Source organism: Rhinolophus hipposideros, assembly GCF_964194185.1.
Source record: "Rhinolophus hipposideros genome assembly, chromosome: X".
Lineage (NCBI taxonomy): Eukaryota > Metazoa > Chordata > Mammalia > Chiroptera > Rhinolophidae > Rhinolophus > Rhinolophus hipposideros.
This window is the reverse complement of record NC_138046.1, coordinates 90,113,728-90,135,266: the sequence shown is the minus strand read 5'-3', so window position 1 is coordinate 90,135,266 and position 21,539 is coordinate 90,113,728. Positions and strand designations below refer to the sequence as shown.

Below are 21,539 nucleotides of genomic sequence, written 5' to 3'. Positions count from 1 at the left end.
TTAGCGGCACTGATTCCTATGGAGTTGAAAAATCTGTATATAATTTAAGTTGGCCCTCAGCATAAGCGTATTCCCAACCGCGGTTTGAAAATACAGTTGACACTTGAACAACATGGGTTTGAATTGCGTGGGTCCATTTGTTCAAGGGTTGTTCAAGGATCAACTGTATTTAAAATTTTATTTTTCAGATTACTTGATTGCATCTAGTTTCTCAGGGGTGAGTCTCCATTTCTTGTATTTACTGTTTATCTCTAACAGTAATGGGTTTCTAGATCTGCTCTGTGATTTCTCTGAAAATAAAATAATCTTCAGTGAGAATTGTCTTCTGTAGGAATCCTACAGATTTTACTACTTCAACATCAGTTCTTATGATAATTCTTCATTTGGAGTTTCTACAATTCATGGGTAATACCATTTGGAGTAAGGCGACAGTTTGTATTAGGTTGGTGCAAAAGTAATTGCAGTTTAAAAGGTTAAAATAATTGCAAAAACCGCAATTACGTTTGTACCAACCTAATAATTCCAGTTCTTCATGGGGCTCTGCTATGGTTTTAAGTTCCCTTTTTTATTTCTGACATCTTGAGTTACCCTTTTCTTATTTCTGAGTTTGCCTACATATTTACCTTTTTTGATATTTTATCCAGTGTTTCTACTCGTATGTGTCCATTGTGGCTGAAATTATGCTTCCCTTAGCTCCTATGTCCATCTCCTTAACTAGAAGTCTCCTTTACCCCTAAATAAGCAATTTTAAATATGCTTCTTATAATCTTTGAAAAATCATGCTAATAATAAGGAAAGAAATAACAACACCAATAAGATACATAATCACCCCCAAGTAAAAAGCTGAAGGTTTCCACCTCTGAGTATACACCTCATTGCATATACTGGAGTACCCTGACCTGTTCTTTTCAAGTAAGGACAAATTCCTTGCCCATTCCACATTATCCTCATGCCAAATTTTTGGTTTCCCCTTTTCCTAACTCTTCTGGCAGTGCAGATTTGATATAAACTCTTGTTATATTATTTTCAATATTGTCCTGCAGTTTCTTTGCTTAACAGGTTTATTGATGTATAATCTCTAGATATAAAATTCACCCAATGTAAGTGTATGATTTGACGACTTATAGTAAATGTATTCAGTGGTGCAAATATCATTATAATCCAATCTTAGAACAATTCCATTATCCCCAAAAGTTCTCTGGTACACATTTTCCACACAAATGTAATTCCATTACCACCTAAACCTCCAGCCCCAGGAAATACTCATCTGCTATTTGTCTCTATGGTTGTAACTTTTCTAGAAATTTCACATAGATAGAATTGTAAGGGCTGGCCCGGTGGCTCAGGCAGTTAGAGCTCTATGCTCCTAACTCTGAAGGCTGCCAGTTCGATTTCCACATGGGCCAGTGGGCTCTCAACCACAAGATTGCCAATTCAATTCCTCCAGTCCCGCAAGGGATGGTGGGCTCCGCCCCCTGCAACTAAGATTGAACATGGCACCTTGAGCTGAGCTGCCGCTGAGCTGCCGCTGAACTCCTGAATGGCTCAGTAGGTTGGAGCACATCCTCTCAACCACAAGGTTGCCAGTTCGACTCCCGCAAGGGATGGTGGGCTGCGCCCCCTGCAACTAGCAATGGCAACCTGACCTGGAGCTGAGCTGCGCCCTCCACAACTAAGACTGAAAGGACAACTTGAAGCTAAACAGCACCCTCCACAACTAAGATTGAAAGGACAACAACTTGGAGAAAAGAAAAAAAAAGTCCTGGAAGTACACACTGTTCCCCAATAAAGTCCTGTTCCCCTTCCCCAATAAAGTCTTTAAAAAAAAATCATGAAATGAGTACTCTTTTGTGTCTGGCTTCTATTACTTAGTATGATGTTTTTGAGGTTCATCTACATTCTCATATTATCAATAGTTTATTTAGTTTATTCCCTTTTGTTACTGAGTAGCATACCACTGTGTGGATATACCACATTTTGTTTATCCATTCACCAATTGATGGACATTTGGGTTGTTTCCAATTTTGGACTATTATGAACAATGCTGTGGACATTCACTTACAATTTTCGTGTGGACATGTGTTTTCATTTCTCTTGGGTAGATACCTGGAAATGGAATGGCTGGGTTATATAGAAATTGAATGCATAACTTTTAAAGGTACTGTCAAACTGTATTCCATAGTGGTTGTATCATTTTATGTTCCTTTCAATAATGTATGAGAGTTTGAGTTTCTCCACACCCTTGTCAATACTTTGTATTGTCAATTTTTTTGATCATAGCTATTGTAGTGTAAAGTGATATTATGATTTTAATTTTCATTTTAATTTGTATTGCCCCAATAACTAATAATGTTGATCAATTTGTCATGTGTTTATTAAATATTGTATATAATCTTTGATGAGATGTCTGTTTAAAAGTTTTTCCCATTTTTATTGGGTCATTTGTTTCTTATTGAGATATGAGAGTTAATTATATATTCTGGATACAAGTTATTTGACGTGATTTGACAATTTTTCTTCAAGTCTTGGCTTTATTTTTATTTGAAGAGCAAAAGTTCTTAATTTTGATGAAATCCAACTTATCATTTTTTAAAATTTCATGGAGCATGATTTTGGTGCCGTAGTTAAATCTTTGCCTAAGTGAGGGTTAAGAAAATTTCCTCCTAGAAGTTTTATAACTTTGCTCTGTCATTGTTGCGGGGAGTGCAGCCCACCATCCTATGCGGGACTCGAGGAGTTGAACCAGCAACCTTGTAGTTGAGAGCCCACTGGCCCATGTGGGATTCGAACTGGCAGCCTTTGGAGTTAGGAGTATGGAGCTCCAACTGCCTGAGCCACCGGGCCGGCCCTCCCTCTCTATTCTTTTCGATTGATCTATATGTCTATCCTCATGCCAACACCAAGTTTTGAAAGCAAGTAGTTGAAGTCTTTCAATTTGATTCTTCCATTTCAAAACTGTTTTGGCTATTCCAGATCATTTGCATTTCCATATACATTTTATGATCAGCTTGTCAATTCTACCTAAATAAGAGGACTGCTGGATTTTTGATACTGATTTTGTTGAATCAGTAGATCAATTTGGGGATACTTGCCATCTTAACAACATTGAATCTTCCAATCAATGAACATGGTATATCTCTCCATTCATTTAGGTCTTCTTTAATTTTTTCTTTATTGAGATATTATTGACATATAACATATTTAAATTTAAGGTATGTAATGTAATGATTTGATATGTGCATATATTGTATAGTGGCTACCACAATAAGGTTAATTAATGCCTCTATCCCCTCACATAATTGCCTTGCATGTGATTGGTGATAACATTTAAGATCTACTCACTTAACAACCTTCAAGTATATAATACAGTATTGTTAGTTATGGTCTCCATGCTGTACATTAGATCCCTGGAACTTACTCATCTTATAGGTGGGGGTTTGTACCCTTTGACCAACATCTCCCAGTTTTCCCTACCTCCTAGCCCCTGACAACCACCATTCTCTCTATATTAGTTCAGCTTTTCTAGATTCTGCATATTAGTGAGAACATACAGTATTTGACTTATTTCACTTAAACTAATGCCCTCAAAGTCCATCCAAATTGTTTCAAAAGACAAGATTTTTTCTCTTTTTTATGACTGAATAATATTCCATTATATGTACCACATTTTCCTTATTCATTCATTCATTGGCAGATACTCAGGTTGTTTCCATATCTTGGCTATTACGAATAATGCTGCAATAAATGCAGGGGTTCAGATATCTTTTCAAGATAGAAATTTCATTTCTTTCAGATATATAAAAAGATGTGAGATTGCTGGGACATATAATAGATCTATTTTTAATTTTAAAAATTTCTCTAGGTACCTCCGTACTGTTTTCTATAGTGGCTGTATAAATTTACATTCTCACCAACAGTGCAGAAGGGTTCCCTTTTCTCAATGGCCTCAGCAACACTTTTATTCGAGCAAGTGTGAGGTGATGTGTCATTGTGATTTTAATTTGTATTTCCCTAATGATTAGTGATGTAGAACATCTTTTCATTTCCTGTTTAAAATTTATTTAATTAATCTTAGCAATGTTTTGTAGTTGTTTTTTTTTAAGTCATATGACCATTTAAAAAAATTGTTTTGGGGGGGAATATTGGGGAACTGTGTGTTTCTCCAGGGCCCATCAGCTTCAAGTCGTTGTCCTTCAATCTAATGGAGGGCACAGCTCAGCTCCACGTCTAGTCACTGCCTTCAATCTCAGTTGCAAGGGGCGCAGCCCACCATCCCATGTGGGAACCAAACCAGCAATCTTGTTGCCGAGAGCTCGCACTCCAACCAACTGAGCCATCCGGCCGCCCCTGTTTTGTACTTTTTAGCGTACAGGTTTTGTACTTTGCTCTAGATTGAATGTTTGTGCCTCCCTAAGATTCATATGTTAAAATCCTAACCCCCAAGGTACCTTTGGGAGGTGGTTAGTTAGGTCTTGAGGGTGAAGTCCTCATAAACAGGATTAGTGGCCTTACAAAAGAGGCAGAGAGATCCCTTGCCCCTTCTGCCATGTGAGGACACAGCAAAAAGATGGCTGTCTATGAAAGAGAAAGTGAACCTTCACCAGACACGAAATTTGCTGATGTGTTGATCTTGAAGTTCCCAGCCTCTAGAACTGTGATTGATACATTTCTGTTGTTTATAAGCCATCTGGTCTATGGTATTTGGTAACAGCAGCGCAATTGAGCTAAAACATATTTCTTTTGTTAAAAGTATTCCTAAATATTTTGTTACATTAATGAAACTCTTTTAAATTTTATTTTTTAAATGTTCTTTTCTAGAATATAGAAATGCAATTGATTTAATACTGTATCCTGTGAGCTTGCTAGATGTACTTATTAGTTCTAGCAGTTGTTTTGTAGGTTCCTTAGGATTTTCTACGTACTGATTATCTGTGAATAAAAATAGTTTTCCTTCCTCTTTTCTTATCTACATGCTTTTAATATCTTTTCTCATGCCTTACTGAATTGGCTAGATCCTCCAAAATAATGTATAATAGAAGTAGGGATATATTGATATTTGCTTTATCTTTAATCTTCAGGGGAAAGCATCTTTCACGATTTAGTCGATGTTAGTGGCAGGTTTTTCACAGATGCCCTTTATCAAGATGAGGAAATTTCCTCTTATTCCTAGTTTGTTGAGTGTTTTTTTTTATCATAATGGGTGTTAGATTCTGTAAATTTTTTTTTTCTGATTTTCTTGACACATACATGTTTGTTTTTTGTTTTTTTGTTTTTTTAAGGAGGGCGCAGTTCACCGTGGACCACTGTGGCTGGGGATCAAACCAGCAACCTTGGTGTTATTAACACCATGCTCTAACCAACTGAGCGAACCAACCACCCCCTCTGTTTTTTTTGTTTCTTTATTCTATTAAGGTGTCTTAAATTAATTGATTTTCAGATATTATATCAACCTTACATTTCACAAACCCCACTTGGTCACGGTATATAATGCTTTTAATATATTGCTGAATTCAGTTTCCTAATATTTTGTTAAGGACTTTTTAATCTATGTACAGGAGAGATATTGGTCTGTAGTTTTCTTGTGATATGTATTACTGGACTTGTAAATGAGTTGAACAGTATTTCTCCCTCTTCTATTTATTTGGGGTGGGGGAAGCAGCTGACGCTTTATACTTTATTGCTTTGGGGGAGAGGTGCTCAGGAGCTCTTGGTGGGGTGAGCCCACTTCCTCTTCAGCGTCATTGTCCCCTGGCTGTGCAGGATGGCTCTGGCTCTGCCGATGGCAGCCATGCTCAGGTCCATGTGGTACTTGTTCTTGCTGATCATATGCTGGATGCTGCTGAGGGTGGCCCAGGCATTCAAGTTGATGGAGGTCCACACGTAGGTGGTGGCTGGCTTTCGCCGGCCGGATCTCTGCTTCATGATGACCACCACAGTTTTGCGGTTGGTCTCTGGTTACACGCCCACCGTCTGGCAGTGAATCAGCCCATTGTAGCGGAAGGACTTGCAGGTCTTCAGATTATTAGGCTTGGTGCTGAACGTCTGCTTGTTCCTTTTGATCAGGAAGCTGGAGCAGTCGCGCTCGACCATCCATTGCAGATGTGTGGGCATGGCAACAGCTCCTCCAGTTGCGGCAGCCAGGGACGGAAAGAGCTCCCTCTTCTATTTTTTGAAAGAGTTTGTGTAGGATTGGTATTATATTTTTCTTAAATATTTAATAAATTTACGAGTGAAGCCTTCTGTGTCAGGGATTTTCTTTGTGGGAAAATGTTAAATTATTAACTAAATTTCTTTATTTTTCTTTCTAGAAATTTGTGCATTTCAACAAGTTGTCTAATTTGTGCACATAAAGTTGGTCATAGTATTACCTTTTAATCTATGTAAGTCTGTAGTGAATTCCTCTTTCATTTCTGATTTTGATAATTTCCATTTTTTCTGTTTTTCTTTGTTAGTGTAGCTAATGTTTTATAATTTTTATTTTTTTGGCTTTTAAAAATAACAACTTTTGGTTTCATTGACCTTCTGTATTGTTTTTCTGTTTTCCATTTCCCTGATTTCTGCTTACCTTTTTACTACCTCCCATCTATTTACTTTGGTTTTGATTTTCTCTTCTGTTTCTAAAATCTTGATATTAAAGTTTAGATTTAAAATTTTTTCTTTCTTTCTGAGATAGGCTTTAAACATCTATAAATTTTCCACTAAGAAATGCCGTAGCTACATTCTGTACATTTTGAGATGCTGTTTTCATTTTTTTCCAGTTCAACATGTTTTCTAATTTCCCTTGTGATTACTTCCTTGATTCATGTTTTATTTAGAAGTGTGTTATTTAATTCCAAGTATTTGGTATTTCCCAGGTTTGTCTTCTGTGGTTGATTTGTAATTTAATTCTGTTGTGGTAAAAAAAAATACAAATTATGTTTTAAATTTATTGAGATTTGTGTTTTGGCATAGCGTATCTTCTATCCTGAAGAATGAAGAATGTTCCATGTGTGCTTTAAAAGAATGTGTATTCTGCTAATATTAGGTGGCATGTTTTACACACACACACACACACACACACACACACTGATTAAATTGGTTGGTATTGTTGAAATCTATATTCTTACTGATTTTCTGTCTACTGGTAGTTCTATCAATTACTAAGAGAAAAGCATTGAAACTTCCACCAATAACTGTTGAATTTTTTGTTTCTCCTTTCAATTTTGTCAGTTTCATTTCATGTATTTTCATGATCTTTTGAAAGCTGCATTACATATTTAATTGTTATATCTCCTTAATGTGTTGACCTTTTTATCATTATGCAATGTCTGTCTTTATTTCAGGTAATAATTCTGTTCTTAAAGTATATTTTCTCTAATGTTCATTGAGCCATGCCAGCTCTTTTATGTTTACTGTTAGCATGGTATATCTTTTTCTATTCCTTTTATTTCAATTTTTTTGTGTCTTTGAAACTAAAGTGGTGTCTTATAAACAGCATATAGATGAAACTTGTTTTTTCTAAAATCTAATTGGACGATCTGTCTTTTGATTGGAATGTTTTGTTCATTCATATTTAATGTAATTATCGCTATAATTGGAATTATGTTATCTGTTTTGCTTTTTTGTTTCTATATATCTCATATCTCTTTTATTCCTCAGTTCCACCTTTGCTGACTTGTTTTTGTGTTAAAGAAATATATTTTAGTATATCATGTTAACACCTCTGTTAGTTTTTAGCCTATATATTTTTCAGTTATTTTCTTAGTGGTTACTCTAGAGATTAAAGTATGCATCCTTAATTGAACAGTCTAATTCAAGTTAACCCTGACGTAAATCTAGTAAAATAGAGCAGTTTTTTTTAAGGAAAATTTAGACATGTTTTATTATAAAAACAATACATGCTCACCTTTATAAAAACTCAAATAACAAAACAGTGCAAATTTAAAATCAATTCCACCTCACTCTAAACCCGCTACCATGTACAGTCACAATCTCATCCTGGAGATAACTACAAAGCATTGTTTTATATCTTCATAGAAGCAAGCCAAATGGACTGACCATGTGTTCTATGTTCAGGAACTCTGCTAGATACTGGAAAAAGTAGGGAATGGATCCTTCCCTTTTACTCACAGAATTACTGAGGGGAAGTGTCAGTATGACACCACCACGTGTAATAGGCATGAACAATGTACTATGGGAGACACCAGGGATCATGATTGTGACCCAGTGTTGAAGCTTGGGTAGCCATTCAGGAATGCTTTGTAGGAGGAGTAACATGAGTTGCATTTTTTAATTAGTTTCCGGTGCACAAAACAATGTAATAGTTAGACATTTATCATTTATATCCCTCACACTGTGTCACCCCCTCACCCCCATCCACTATCCCTCTGACACTGCATTACACAGCCATTACATTTCCACTGTCAAAATAGAGTAGTTTTGCTTCAGTGTATTTCCCTTTCCTTCTCCCACCTTTGTTCTAGTATTATCATGTAGTGTATGTATACTGGGGGTGCTAAAAAATGTATACACATGACTTGCATTCATTGTTTGTTATCCGTATATATTGAGTATTACAATTTTAATACAGTTTTTTCCTTTCTTAAAATGTGTATACATTTTTGACACCCTCTGTATATGCTATATATCTAACAATGCATGGTATAATTATTTCTGTAAATAATCATGTTTTTAAAATAATAAAGAAAAGAGAAATATGTGATGCATATGTATAAATAAACACATACAAATACACACAGTCTTTTATATATGTGCTCACATTTATTATTTCCAGTGTTCTTCATTCGTTTTTGTTGATTTAACATCTTGTGCCATTTCACTTCAGCATGAACAATAAATTCATTTAACATTTCTTATAGGACATATCTGTTAGCAATGAATTCACTCCATTTTTCTTTATCTGGGAATGTCTTTACTTCACCTTTATCTTTTAAGTTTTGATGGGTATAAAATTCACAGTTGACATTTATTTTCTGTTGGCACTTTGAATATGTAATTTTACTGCCTTCTGTCTTATACTGTTTCTGAAGTTTTCTGTTAATTTTTTTGTTGTTCTCTTGTTTGTGATGAATATTTTTTTCTTGCTAATTTAAAGATATTCACTTTGTTTTTATCTTTGGCTTTATCAGCTTGAGTATGATATATCTAGTTTGGCACCTCTGTGTTTATCCTATTTAGGTTTTGTTGAACTTCTTGCAACTGTAGATTAAGGTTTTTCATAAATTTGCATTGGTTTTGATCATTTTTTTTCAAATATATTTTCTGTTCCTTTTTTTCTCTTCTTGTGGAAATGGTACATTAGTCTTTGTTCTGCAGCTTTCTGAGACTCAGTGAATTTTTCTCAAGCACTTTCCTTTCTGTTCTTTGTATTGGATAATTTTAATTTATTTTCAAGTTTATTGATTCTTTTGATACATCAAATCTGATATTAAGCTTTTCATTTTGGTTATTGTAAGCTTTTCATTTTGGTTATTGTACTTTTCGATTCTAGATTTCCCATTTCATTACTATTTATAGTTTCTATTTCCTTTTTTGAGATTCTCTCTTTGTTAAGTCAATGCCATCATATATTCTTTTAATTCTTTTATACTTTTATACTTTGAACACATTTTAATGTATTATAATAGATGTTAAATATTTGCTAGATTCAACACCTGAGTCTACACAGAGTCAGTTTCTTTCACTGCTTTTTCATTTACCAGAGTATGGACCACATTTTTCTTTTTCTATGCAGATCTTATCATTTTGGGGTGAAAACTAAACACTTTGGATTATGAAGTTGAACCCCAAACAACACAGGGGTTAGGGGCATTGACCTCTTACACAATTGAAAATCCATTTATAGCTTTTTTTAACTTTTACTTATTTTAATTGTGTTTTTCCAGGACCCGTTATCTCCTAGTCAAGTAGTTGTTTCAATATAGTTTTGGAGTACACAGCTCACAGTGATCCATGCAGGGATTGAACCAGCAACCTTGTTATTGAGAGCACCACGCTCTAACCAACTGAGCTAAATGGCCGTCCCATTTATAACTTTTAACTCCCTAAAATCTTAACTACTAATAGCCTAATGCTGACCAGAAGCCTTACTGATAACACATATTTTGTATGTTATATATATTATAGAAGTATACTGTATTCTTACAATAAAGTAAGCTAGATAAAAGAAAATGTTATTAAGAAAATCATAAGGAATAGAAAATACATTTACAGTACTGTATGAATGTATTGAAAAAAATCCACATATAAGTGGACCCATGAAGTTCAAATCCATATTGTTCAAGGTTTAACTGTAGATTGTAGTGACCCTGGATTCTGTTTTATTTTTCTGAGAGTTGTTTTTTAGTACTTTCCTGGACTTAAACTGTGGAATCGGTCTCTCCATGGTATGTGGCCACTGAAGTCTTTTCTCACATTTTTATTCTTGCTTTTATTTTTCAGCATGGTTTCCTAGGAGTCACTCCTGTTTCTGCATAACTTGATGGCTAGTCACTGATTTGGGCAGAGGTTATGCTGTAACATCTCAAGCCTGTAAGATTTCCACTTTCTGCTGATTGAGGACTGTGTGGGTTGGGGGATACATTCAAATTTGCAGCTAATTCTCAGTTCCTTCCCCCTTGGTTTCTACTTTTTGCTATGTTTCCTTCGGTTTCCTCTGTGCATACGTGTAGTTTCTCAAACATCCAGATATGTGGAGATCTTATCTCAGCCCTTTTATGGCTCTGTCATGTCCAGGATCTCCCTGCTAAATTTTTGGCTTGTTTGTTACTCACCCTAACCAGGACTACAAACTCAGGTTAAGCACGCTGTGAATTCTCATTTGTTTTCTATCAAATTTATTACTTGTAGTTGATTTAGTCATGTTTAAGCCATATCTGCCCCATATTGAGTTTTTACCCTCTAGCAGCAGAGTTAGTTTTCACAGCCAGCCCCATGCTGGTAAAACTAAGTTCTTACCGACGAAGCTTAGAGAAGCGTATGTAAGCAGACCCAGGAATGAAAGCCACAGAATTCTGCTGTTCTTACCTGAAGCTCAAGAAATTTCTCAAGATTAAATGCTTCTCAAATTGTTTTCTACCTTTGGCCATTTCCCAAGCTTCAAAATAGTTGTTTTTGACACCTCTGTTCAGTTTTATGATTGTTGTTTGCTGAAATGATTCACCAATGTCTTCATGCCTTCACATCACAACCTAGTTTCTTTTTAGTGACAATCTTAAGTTTTCTTGTAGTCTCAATTATGCCTTCTGGTGCCAGAAATATTAGAAAGATCTGAATCTCATCTCCTGGCTTGACTGGACTCCAGGATGCTCTTAGCTAGGCAATTCATTCCCATGAGCAGAGCTTCCATCTGACTTTCCTCCTCATCATCATGGCGCCTGTAAACTTAATTCCAACAGAGTGAAATGTTCCCTGCATAGAGTGAGTTTTTCACATTCCAAATCTTCTGCATGATAATGGGATTATTTATCTATTCAATTAGTTAAAAAATGTAGTTTTACTAGAAGCAACCTAAAATTTGAGATGATTGCATCCAAGACCGGAAATCTGGCAATGGTAGGTATGAATAGGAGACAGATAGTTTACTTGCATTACATGGAACACATAAAATTCGGGGTTCAGTAATTTACAATGACATTTAAATAATGAGTTCTAGTTAATGTAGGGCTATAAAGCTCTTGATTACAAACTTAAATTCACAAGTGAAGAATGTGTCCACAGTACCTGGCTAGGGTGTGCCATGAGTCCCATGCAGTCCAGGGGGAAAATATTTACTGTTGCCCTTAAACAAATTAGAAAAAAATTAACATCAGAAAAGTTATCCCGAAGGTGGGTTGCTATGGAATAGGATGGGGTTTTGAAGCCACTTGTAAATTGTTGTGTTATAGTGGGTTTTACTAGAAAATTAGTCTCCCAATTTATGAGAGCCAATATTATATGGTAGTTTACAACATATTCTTTGGAGTCAAATGTGTTTACATACAGTAGGCAACTAAAAAAATTCCCTGCCTAACTTCTTCTGCTCGCACCCACCTTAGAGACCTGATATTTTTGTGCAGGGTATCTGGTAACCCCCTTCACAAAGATCTATTTTTACTTCTAATTCATTTCTAAGAGGAAATTTAAGTCTGACAAATTAAAAAATTCCAAGGACCACAAAAGGAAAAGGATTCCCCTTTTTGAGGGTGTGGGGAGAGTATCCTGGAAGTAGCAACAAGACTGTAGGGAATCCCCATCCAATTCCCACAGTCTTGTGTATCCCACCAGGATTCTGTACTAAAGTCAAGAGCAGGATTTGTCTGGATTAACGTGGGGTTGTAGGCCAGGACAGAGGTAATTAGGCTCCATCGTAGGACAAGTGATGTGGGAGTGGAGAGGATGGGAAAGCTTCCAAGACTGGGGAAGGGAGCTGCTTTTGAAATGTTTCTTAAAGGCATTCTTTAAAAAAACACCAAAAAATAAAAATAAAAACAAAACCCCTCTATGTTGGAATTATAAAACTTCATTAAAGTTATCTCGACAAATTTTGACATCAGTTTGAACCCTTTGAGATAGGTCATGTGGCTGGTGTTACTCGTTCATAAGAGCACAGGAGGTCTGTAATTCAAAACAGTGTGCACTGAATGTCTAACATCTTTGAACATTTTCAGCACTTTCCTAAATGCCATTAATACCACACTGAAGAAGTTCTTTGTCTTTTGGACATCAGCATTCAAAGGAAACTCTAAAACATATTGCAAATATAACGTACCTCATGTTCTTGCCTCTTGAGACATCCATTTTCCTATTCTGAAATTGAAAATTTTTTTCAATCCACCTATTATTTAATGGGTCTGTATTCCTTAATTCTTTGAAAAACTCATTAAATCAAGGGTATATCTTTCAATCTATGGGGTCTTAGAATACAAAACACAGTGAAAAGTTAAGAGCATGAACTCTGGTTAGACAGAATTACGTTTGAATTCTTGCTACATCAATTGCTGGTTCTGTGATCTTGGGCCAGATACTTAATTTTTCTGAGCATGAGCTTTCTCATTTGCAAAATGAGGATGATAATACCTATTTTGTATGGTTTTGCAAGTTAAATAAGATAATATACATCAAATAGGAGTTAATGTCAATGAATACGAGGTTGGACAATTAACTTCACAAAATTCTTGCAATGATGTTGCTAACCTTTTTTGATATTAGGATTCTTCCTTATGAATTTGTACCAAGTGAACAAACAGTTAACCAAGTTTACTGTTTGGAAGTGCTGAAGAGGCTGCGTGAAAAAGTTAAATGACCTGAAGTTTTCACCAACAATTCATGGCTCTTGCATCACGACAATGCACCAACTCAGATAGCACTGTCTGTAAAGGAGTTTGCAGCCAATAAACAAATAACTGTATTGGGGGCCGGCCTGGTGGCTCAGGCGGTTAGAGCTCCATGCTCCTGACTCCAAGGGCTGCCGATTCAATTCCCACATGGGCCAGTGGGCTCTCAACCACAGGGTTGCAAGTTCAGTTCCTCGGATCCCGCAGGGGATGGTGGGCAGCACCCCTGCCCCCTGCGGCTGGGATTGAACACGGCACCTTGAGCTTAGCTGCTGCTGAGCTCTCGGGTGGCTCAGTTGGTTGGAGTGGAATGCATCCTCTCAGCCACAAGGATGCCGGTTCGACTCCCGCAGGGGATGGTGGGCTGTGCCCCCTGCGACTGGCGATGGTGGCTGGATCTGGAGCTGAGCTGCGCCCTCCACAACCGGGACTGAGGGGACAACAGCTTGAGGCTGAGCAGCAGCCTCCACAACTAGGATTGAGGGGATGGCAGCTTGACTTGGAAAAAAGTTCTGGAAGTACACACTGTTCTCCAATAGAGTCCTGTACCCCTTCCCCAATTAAAAAAAAAATCTTAAGAAAAAAAAACTGTATTGGAACACAGTTATTCTCTACTCACCTGATCTGGCCCCCAATGACTTCTTTCTTTACCCGAAGATAAAGGAACTATTGAAAGAAAGACATTTTGATGACATTCAAGACATCAAGGGTAATACGATGACAGCTCTGATGGCCATTCCAGAAAAAGAGTTCCAAAATTGCATTGAAGCATGGACTAGGTGCTGGAGTTGGTGTATAGCTTCCCAAGGGGAGTACTTCGAAGTTCACTGTAGTGATATTCAGCAATGAGGTATGTAGCATTTTTCTAGGATGAGTTCGCAAACTTAATTGACCGACCTTGTATAGACTAGTATCATAATATACTAATTTTCTTTCCTCTTCCCTTAGGTGACAATATTATTTGGCTTATACTTCAGAAATCAGGCTGAGGGAAAATTTATGAAACCACTAGTATATATGGAAGAGCTTTTCACCACCATACTAGGCACTTCAAGGAAAGTTACAAAATCATGGTATGGTGTCTGACTTCTGGGAGCTTATAACCTAGTTGAGGACAGAAAATAGACTCATATAAATGATCAAAGAATATGTACTTTTATAATTGATTTTACATAATTATATAAATCAAAATAAAAATGAGTCAGTACTCCTTAAAGGAAGGGACTTTGGTTCATGGGAATAACATGGATTCTGGAGTCAGATCAGGGTTCAAATACCGATTCTATCCCTTACTAGCTACGTAACCTTGGGAAAGTTATCTAACTTCCCTGAGCCTCCATTTTCTTGTTGATAAGATGGGGATAACAATATCTATGCTACAGGGTTGCTAATGGGAACTAAATACAAAGTCCATGGCCTCTAGCTGGTACTTAAAAGGTAGTAGCAATTATTTGATACACCTTTGTTCCCTCCATAGCACAGCACCTAACTCAGCAATCTGTACAGAAATATGTAATCAGCAAATGTTTACTGAACTGAAAAATTAGTATTTGTTCTATATTTTTTTCTTCAGCCTGTTTTATTCACTGCTATAATGTGTAGCTTCACAGTAATCATCCAGGTGAAGTAAATTGGTGGACAATTTGTAGGCTGTTATATTTTCAGAATCTATCTACGATCTGGAAAGATTCATGAATTCAAATTAACTGAAAGGTCATTGTCTTCATTGTCTCACTGATGCATATTCTAGCAGTCAATTCTAGCAGGAAATGGTATAAATTTCCTCCTTGATCTTTACTATACTGTATGTGTGTTATCCTATGCTAAACACTCTATATAGGCAAGCGTATTGCTTTCAATATTAGACGTTCTTGAGTAAAACAGCTAATTACAAAGTGAATGAGTGAGTTTTCCCATTAAGGGGACCACTTTCTGGTTACTTTGTCAGGGGAATATTTGATTAAGCAAAACAACAACAACAGCAACTACAACAAAAAGCGTCCCTGTGAACTAAAAAGTATCCTAGACTTAATCTTGGACTAATTAGAGCTGGGCTTTCTTAATCCATTTCACAAGCATGTGTAAGCTCCCAGAATGTGAAAGGAATTGTGCTATGGGGTATGAGGTAAAAAAGATATATGAAGTATTGTCTACCTTCAAAGGTTTTTCTACCAGAAAGAGGTACAAAAATAACTATAACATAAGGCAGAATATTATTAAGTGACTTAAGAGAGGAACAATGTGCTTTAGGAATATGAAAGATGGGGAGATTGATTTCACATTCCAATGAATTGATTTCTGTTGGAGAAACTATGAAAACTCTGGGAGGAAATGGGACCTAACTTCCATTCCTGATGCAAGCTGAGATCTCTTTAAGCTCTGTTGGCTACTGAAGATAGTGGCTCATATCTAAATTTTACGTCTACCCTAGGTGGAATTATTTCTACTTTTCTGACTTTGCAAACAATGCTGATCCCTAGCTTTGACATAACAACTCTGGCAAATACTTTCTTAAGTTTCCCTTTACATCTCTTCCATAGGCTGGCACTCTTTAGGAGACCAACCCTAAATATACCAGCCTTCTTGGTTCCTGATTGAAGTAAAAATCTACCATGTTTCCCCCAAAATAAGACCTAGCTGGACTATCAGCTCTAATGCATCTTTTGGAGCAAAAATTAATCTAAGACCCGGTCTTATTTTACTATACTATAAGACCAGATCTTATATAACATAAGACCCGGTCTTATATAGCATAATATAAGACCAGGTATAATATAATATAATATAATGTAATATAATATAATATAATATAATATAATATAATATAATATAATATATAATAAATACCAGGTCTTATATAATATAATATAACATAAGACTGGGTTTTATATTAATTTTTGCTCCAAAAGACACATTAGAGCTGATGGTCCAGCTAGGTGTTATTTTCAGGGAAATATAGTATTATGCAGAGTTTGTATTTTCTAAGGGTACAAAGTTATGAATTTGCTCTCTATTCCTGACAAACTATTTTGCTTCATAAAAATATCTAATTTAATGATAAAACAAAATTCAAAAAGAAAATGCAAATACATGTTACTTTAAAACATAAATATTTATGAAAAATGTAAAACCAAACACTTGTAAAAGCTGTACTTTAAATGCTTCTTTTGAGGATTTTTCTGGGAGATAGGTAAGTTAAAGCATCTTAAAATAAATGTTTAATGAAGTTTGAATTAAAGACCCCTTCTTCTTTGTTTATTTCTTGGTAAATCTCCCTCTAGTAAGCATAGACATTCATAATTAGGGTCATCTGTCTCAAATTTTCTCTCTCTGCTGATTTGTTGTAGATAAATGCTTCTAAAAAATCTCTGAAAAGCAAATGCTAGTGGGAGGCAGTTTCCATGGTGATTTCAGAGTTTGTATTGTTGTTTTTAGACATCATAGATATGGGAGTTGCTTTTGCTTGCTACTGTACAGATCTTATGGTAAGAAAGGTCATAGGGTAGGTGAGGAGGGTGTGGTCAGCCCAATGGTCTGGACCTCCTGTGATGTACATTTAAAATCTTTGTGTCTTTCATGTTTGTGTGTGTAACTTCATCATTTAATGCCAAATCTGATCCGGGGTGGACATGTATCTCAGACGTCAGACAAGCATACCAGAGAAATATGCAGGCAGCATACACAATGGAGTTGGGGGAGGGGTTTCTATAACAAGTTACTGAATGAAAGTTGATGAAAGCATCTTAATAATAAAGCAGAAAATACATTACTTGTTTTCCTGCAAACTCATTCTCTCTCTAAACAAAACTATTTTAATGTTTAGTGTAAGATGAGGGAGAGAAAGCCATTGCTTCCTTCAGAGTCGAATTCAAATTCATTTCCCTTTACCATCATAATGTACATATTTATAAAGCATTAATATTAAGAGAATGAGAGCCTGTACATTATACAATATCTGTAATAGCTTAGTTTACATTAGGACAGGTATTTCCAGATAATATACCCTTATGGAATTTAAATCTCTATTGTTTTCCTTCAAGTGTTGCCTTATAACTTGTGTAGTAAAGAATTTAACCTTGCCCAAAGAGAAGTCTGGCTTTTGTCCTGGGCTCTGGGGAAGTAACTTCTAAGTCCCTGGAATGTTTTGCCCGATAAAAGTGTCTTTGTTTATCTGGGGGCTTTGAGGTCGCATCAGATAGTGTAACAATGTGATTTAGGGTGAGGCTTTGGGTCATGCAGTATCAGCTTAACTTATAGAGGGGCTGGAGACTGAGGTCAGTCATGTGGGTGGATAAACAGATCTACCTGACTGAGCTCCAATAAAAACTCTGGACACGAAGGCTTCGGTGAGCTTCCCTGGTTGGCAATATTCTGTATGTATTGCCACACATTTTTATCAGGAAAGTTAACACTGTCTACAACTCCACTGGGAGAGGGCAGGCAGAAGCTCTACATGTAGAACTTTCCTGGACTCTGCCTCTTGTATCTTTTCCCTTGGTTGATTTTAATCTATGTCCTTCCACTATAATAAACTGTGAGTATAACAGCTTCCAGTGACTTCTGTGAGTACCATTAGCTAATTATCAAACCTGAGGGTGGTCTTGGGGTCCCTTGAACTAGCAATTGGTGTCAGAAGTGAGAGTGATCTTGGGACCTGTTCCCTAACTTTGCACAACTTTAGTTAATTTAGGACACTAAAACATGGAGTTGGTGAAGCCCCTCTCAACCCTGTCACAAGTTGGGTTCCCCAGAAGATGAATTTTGAGACTCTGAGATCTGTGTGCAGGAGGTTCATTGAGGAATGCTCTAGGAGCAACCCCTGTGAGGGAGCAAGGGAAGCAGGATTGGACAGAGGAAAGAGTTGAACTTTGATGTAGTCACAACAGGAGTTCTCAGCTGGTCCCATGGGAAGTTCTGGAGCTGAGATGGCCTTTCAGAGTTGTCATGAACCAAGGCCAATGGACTGGGCCATTATATGAACCCTCTTCACCTCTCCACTCGCAACCAATCATTAGATGTATATTACACCTTGGGAGGGCGTGTAACCTTCGGGGAGGCAGCAACCACCAGCTGAGGGAAGTTCCCAGGGAAAGACTCAGCCGTGAATTATCAGCAGGCAACACTTCTAGCAGCTGGGGAAATTAGTGCCTCAGACATAAAGAGAAAATCTGGATGTGGCACTAGATTATACACTATACCTCCTTTTTTAATTTTCTCTGGGTTCTACTGACTGTCAGGACCAGGGACAACTTAACTAGCTGTCAAATTATGAAGTGAAGAATGTAAATATGGTGTATGTAATTGTCTTATTTGGAAAATCTCATGTAATATTGCATGCCACTACAAAATAAAATACTTCAGGAGAAATTTTGAATTTAGAGGAAAGAGATGATGGAAGTCTGTGGAAGCACGGACAAAAAAACATTAAGTTAAAGTTAAAATGTTAAACACAAATTTCAATTGAAGCACAATCACAAATGAATACAAGACACCTCTGAAATTGTCATATGTGTTTGTGGAGAAAAATAGTTTGGAATCTTAGAGAAGTTCAAGTGCAGCAAATGCTGTCAGTGCCCTACCTATATCCCCTGTATATATCCTGGAAGTTACCCCCAGAGAGTTCCCTACATACAGTTTCCTGTGTCTCTGCCTGAGCGTGAAGTGTGGCTATTGGAAATTATAAATTACATATGTGACTTGTATTTTATTTCTATTGCACAGCACTGTCTAAACAATCTCTCAGAAAATTCCCAGAAGGATTAAAGCCCAGTTGCCCTTACATGTAACTAGCTCATTAGCAAATCTTTTGTTGGTTTCTACCTTCCCTGTCTGATTTCCTCATTCTCTCCTCATGCCTCCTGGGATCACCTCCCAAATAAACTACCTGTGCCCAAACCCTTGTTTTAGGGTCTGCTTTGGGTGGAGGAGTGAGTAGGGTGTGAAGGTGTCACGCAGGGGACCCTGCTCACTGCGCCATTTGTCGTGCAGGGTCTCAGCTCCCACTCCCTGCCCAAGAACGCAGGACACGGTAAGGCCAAAAAGGAACACCCATGGAGCCATACGTAGGGGAGTCAAACCAATATATTCTCTCTGGCGGCTGGGCTGGAGACACAGGAAGCAGGATCTACATAATCTGCCTAACAGTCCGCGCTTGCCAGCCACCATCTTCTTGCTAGCCCCCGTTCCATTCCATTCTGCTAGCGTAGCCACAGCCGTTATATTAGTGGCCAATGGCCTACGGGTTACAGCTGACGGCCAACTAGCCACAGCTGCTGGCCATCTGATCACAGTTGATGGCCATTTACTACCCGAGCCAGCACCTTTCTATGTGAGGCCGAGAGCCTGGAAACTGCTTTTTGGGGCTTTGTCCCCACAGAAGGTGAAGGACAAACTAAAGACATTAAGTGACTTACTGTTTTATGACCTGATCCCAGAAGATTCATGGTGCTACTAGAGTTATGACCTCTCCCCATCCCCATCAAAAATTTCTGTTGACTCCCTAATGCACATAGGATAAAGTCCATACAACTTAGCATAAGAACCTTCACCATCTGCCCAAGACATCCTTCACCTTGAAACCCACAGACTTGCTACACTGCATGTCTTTCATATCTGCTTGCTCTTATATATCCTTTTTTCCAAGCCTGACATTTACTTTCCCTCTTTTCTCTCTGTCGCTGGCAAACTCGCCCATATTTCAAACCCCAGCTCAAATGTAAACTATTATATTAGATATTACCTAGAGTATCTAATCTCTTGTTGTCTTCCTATTTGATAATCCCACAATTCCCTCATCCATGTATTAAAGAATACCAAGCTATATTATAGTTACCAGCTTTTGTCTATCTCCTACATTCTATTTAATACGTGCTCCTAGGAGCAGTCTGTTTCTCCGGTAGCAAGCAGGATTTCTGGCACATAAAAGCCTCTTAGTGAAATGTGGACTGAAGATTCTGAGAGGCCTTAGAACAGAATGTCTCAAAGGTTTCCATTAAGAAGCCCTAACTGGGAGGGATAATGGGATGTGGGGGAAGGAGTACATAGCAAGAGATACTCACTAAAAGATAAACTCATGGCAGTAAATAAAATTTCATAGCTAATCTAAAACTTACACATGGATTTTGTATTTTACTCTATAATGTATCTCTTTACTGTGGTATAAAAAAAAATGTTTGAAATTGATGCTAGGGAAATGAAACATACAAACTCTTTTCTACTTATCTCATTAGCTAATGGACCAGATGCTTTTGAGTTGTTTATTAATTCCAAAAAATTGTACTAAACTGAAGCAAGCAGAAATTACATGGGAGATCCAGCATTAGGTGGACCCTTGCAATGTGTGGAAAGCCACAGTATGTTGAAAGCCCAGGGGTACATAAATGCATGGATATAAATGGTAGCAGCTTTTCCCTTTTTTTCCTCCCCTTTCCTTTCCTTTTCTCTTCTTTTCAAGCCACTATGCTTTCCTTATTGTATATTCTTGGCTCCTTTGTCAAAGATTAGTTTACCATATACGCATGGGTTTATTTCTGGTCTCTCAATTCTGTTCCATTGGTCTATGGTCCGCTTTATGCCAGTATCATGCTGTTTTGATTGCTATTGCTTTGTAATATAGTTTGAAACCAGGAAGTGTGATGCCTCCAGCTTTGTTCTTTCTCAAGATCGCTTTGGCTATTTGGGGTCCTTTGCAGAGCCCTACAAATATTAGTCCAGATGTATGCAGTTGCTCAGATGCAGGGGCTAGCTGCAGGCACACACACAGGTATAGGTCAGTGGCAGAAGTCAGGGCTGGATCCAAGCCCACAAACAGCTTTGCAGGTCTTTGCTCTCAGTGTATACTTGGTATGTATTAACCATGGGCATGCACATGGTGGGCAACTGGTGACTGGAGTTGCAGCCAGTGGCACGCAAGTGTACAAGGGCAAGGGCTAGACTACATGCACACACAGCAATGGAAGTCAGTGACAGGAGTCAGGAGCCACATCTGGGCCCACGAGCATCTATGGGGGCCTTGACTGTCGGAACGCACACACAGCTGAAGAGACTGGGGTTGGCTGCCAGTGTGGGGGGTCTTGAGCTCTGGTGGGAAGGAGGGCTGGAAGTAGTGGGGTGGGACTTGTGGGGCAAAAACACAGCAGTGAAATCTGTAGGGGTTTGTGGCAGCTTTACTTTAAAACACACACACGCATATACACACACACACACAATAAAAACAAAAAAACCTCA

At 37.5% G+C, this 21,539-nt stretch overlaps 2 pseudogenes across 2 annotated transcripts in view; one reads left to right on the top strand and one right to left on the bottom strand.

Moving 5' to 3' along the window:
- Positions 1-21,539, top strand: part of LOC308495219 (elongation factor 1-alpha 1-like) — a 110,709-nt pseudogene that overhangs the window by 66,517 nt on the left and 22,653 nt on the right. The window lies entirely within an intron of this gene.
- On the bottom strand, positions 5,698-6,147 carry LOC308494855 (large ribosomal subunit protein eL28-like; annotated as a pseudogene). The gene has a single exon. The product of its transcript is annotated as a large ribosomal subunit protein eL28-like (transcript).